This window comes from Bos indicus, chromosome 4 (genome assembly GCF_029378745.1).
Source record: "Bos indicus isolate NIAB-ARS_2022 breed Sahiwal x Tharparkar chromosome 4, NIAB-ARS_B.indTharparkar_mat_pri_1.0, whole genome shotgun sequence".
Classification (NCBI taxonomy): Eukaryota; Metazoa; Chordata; class Mammalia; order Artiodactyla; family Bovidae; genus Bos; species Bos indicus.
Window position 1 is genome coordinate 23,610,963 of NC_091763.1, and position 3,645 is coordinate 23,614,607.

The following is a 3,645-nucleotide window of genomic DNA, read 5'->3' on the forward strand; positions in this document are numbered from 1 at the left end:
CCCATTTCTGCCTTCTCTGCTTCTGAGACTGGATGAGAGGAATGTTAACTTGTACTGCAAATTTAACTTTATTTTCCGGCTGCTTCAATAGCCCCACAAAGAGGCTGTGATAAGCACCAGTGTGATAAGGCTTGCTATTGCTACAAATTACCCCGTTCACTTTCCTATGACTGAGACCTAGTGACATTCAAAGGAACCTATGTAATCCCCTTGCAGCTTCTGTTTGTGTACTCCACCCGACCCCACAAAAGGCATTTGTCCACAGGTCCTTGCTTTCTCAGCTTGCCACTGCTTGGTTGAACCCATTCTCTTAGTACTGCTCCCATCTGGTCATCTGTGGCATGTGGTGACTCTGTCTCTCTAGAACGTGTGAATATGATATCATTAAATTTTTGTGAGTGTGTGTGTGTGTGTGTGTGTGATTCTTTTCTCTTTATCAAGCATCAAGTTTTCAATACAGGCAACTCCTCCCTGTTGGAGTTGTTGGAAGATGGATATATCTACTTAACTCTTTCAAGATGATATTGATTTTGTGCATCCTGATTTTTTGCAGATGGGGAGGATGGTGGTCTTGTCCACAATGAGTGGAACCTAGGCTCTTTTCTTCTCTCTCCTGTATTGCTATAACAAACATATCACTCATAGTACTATATCTAGATGAGATGAGCACAAGTAATGGAGTTGCTTGGAATTTTGTGATATCTAATTAAATAAAATTTTATTGCAGAAGTCCTTTCAACTTGGCAGCAAAAATCTATTTAAAATTAGATTTATAAATAAAAGTTAATGAAAATAGATATGCTAAAATATAGAATAAGTCTTTCAAATATTCACTGAGCAAATATTATTTGTCAAGCACTAGTAATTCATAAATGAACATAATTATGGCAACATAAAGATTTATCACATACATAAGAAATGCTAACTATATAAATACCTAGTTATCCTAGCAATATGCTAATTATAATCAAGCTTTCCTTAGAATTTTATTGAAACTGTTAGCATCTCAAAATAATATGTTCTTTTCTCTGCCAGATTATAAAAATCTCTTTGATCACACGTATTTCTTTGTCTGTTACTGAATTTCTCTGTTCTTTCAAAGCAAACCTTTGTTTCAGTAGAAATATACACAGCCTGGATTAACGCCTTCATTGTTTCAACACACTCTTCTCTGTATTCCATGCTGTATGTGTCATTTAAACTACTCTTAACAATGTCAGCAGGGCCTCCCTGCTCCACTGACTGTGGATCATTGGTAAAGAATCCGCCTGCCAATGTAGAAGACATGGGTTTGATCCCTGGGTGGAGAAGATCCCCTGGAGAAGGAAATAACAACTCACTCCAGAATTCTTGCCTGGGAAATCCCATGGGCAGAGTCTGGCAGGCTATAGTCCATGGGGTTGAAAAAGAGTAGGATACAACTTAGTGACTCAACAACAATGATGTCAGCAAGGACTTCCCTTCTATCAAAATCAGCTCACATTTTTGGCTTTATCTGAATTACTAGCAGTGTCCCAAATGCATACCATACTTCCAGATTATTGTGCATTTTATTAATCATACAGGCACACTTTGTAACACACATGACTTGTTATACCATATCCACGGCAAAATCTCCCAATGCTTTTTTAATTGAAGTATAGTTGCTTGGCATCAGCAATGTGATGGACATGAGTTTGAGTAGGTTCCAGGAGTTGGTGATGGACAGGGAAGCCTGGCGTGCTGCAGTCCATGGGGTCACAAAGAGCTGGACATGACTGAGCGACTGAACTGAACTGATAGTTGCTACACAATACTAATGGAAATTACAGGTGTACAGTATTGTGATTAACAATTTTTAAAGGTTTTACTCAATTTATAGTTATTATAAAATATTGGCTACCTTCCCTGTGTTATACAACATACCCTTACAGCTTATTGTACCTCTTAATCCCATATCCCTGTATTTCCCCTAACCTTTCCTCTCCACACTGGAAACAACTGATTTGTTCTCTGTATTTCTGAGTCAGTTTCTCTTTGTTACATTCACTAATTTGTCAAATTTACCAATGCTGTTCATATCCATTAAGGGACATTCAAGAATTAGGAAACAAGCTAGGCTTTTCAAACATGATTTCTTACTATAAATGGTTACTCATATATCAAAAGGCTAAAGGAAAAATGGGATATAAAAGAAGTAGTTGCAGTCCCTAAGGCAAGAAAAAAATAAAAATATTCAAAAGTATCATCAGAACTGGGAGCTGAACAAAACTACTTAATGATGGGTGAATTTAATTCAGATAACCATTATACTGTGGACAAGAATTCCTTAGAAGAAATGGAGTAGCCCTCATAGCCAATGAAATAGTCCAAAATGCAGTAATTGGGTACAATCTTAAAAACAACAGAATGATCTCTGTTTGTTTCTAAGACAAACCATTCAATATCACAGTAATCCAAGTCTATGCCCTTACCAGTAATGCTGAAAAAGCTGAAGTTGAACAGTTTTATGATGACCTACAAGACCTTCTGGAACTAACACCAAAAAAAGTGATATCTTTTTCATCAAAGGGGACTGGAATGCAAAAATAGGAAGTCAAGAAACACCTGGACTAACAGGCAAGTTTGGCGTTGGAGTACAAAGTGAAGTACGGCAAAAGCTAACAGAGTTTTGCCAAGAGAACATACTTATCAGAGCCAACACCTTCTTCCAACAACACAAGAGATAAGGCTACACATGGACATCACCAGATGGGCGATACTGAGATCAGATTGATTATATTCTTTGCAACCAAAGAGGGAGAAGCTCTGTACAGTCAGCAAAAACAAGACCAGGAGCTAACTGTGGCTGAGATCATCAACTCCTTATTGTTAAATTCAAACCTAAATTGACGAAAGTAGGGAAAACCACTAGGCCATTCAGGTATGACCTAAATCAAATCCCTTACTATTATACAGTAAAAATGAGAAATAGAGTCAAGGGATTAGATCTGATAGACAGAGTGCCTAAAGAACTATGAACAGAGTTTCATAACATTGTACAGGAGGTGGTGAGCAAAACCATCCCCAAGAAAAAAGAAATGCAAAAAGGCAAAATGGCTGTCTGAGGAGGCTTACAAGTAGCTGAGAAAAGAAGAGAAGCAAAGGCAAAGGAGAAAAGGAAAGATATACCCAACTGCATGCAGAGTTCTAAAGAAAAGCAAAGAGAGATAAGAAAATCTTCCTAAGTGATCAATACAAAGAAATAGAGGAAAACAATAGAATGGGAAAGGCTAGAGATATTTTCACAAAAATTAGAGACACCAAGGGAACATTTTATGCAAAGACGGGCCCAAAAAAGGGCAGAAAAGGTATGGATCTAACAGAAGCAGAAAATATTAAGAAGTGGTGGCAATAATTCATGGATGAACTATACAAAAAAGGTCTTAATGACCCAGATAACCATGATGGTGTGATCACTCACCTAGAGTCAGATCCTGGAATGTGAAGTCAAGTGGGCCTTAGGAAGCATCACTATGAACAAAGATAGTGGAGGTGATGGAATTCCAGTTGAGCTATTTCAAATGATAAGAGATGTATGCTCTTATAGTGCTGTACTCAATATGCCAGCAAATTTGGAAAACTCAGAAGTGGCCACAGGACTGAAAAAGGTCACTTTTCATTCCC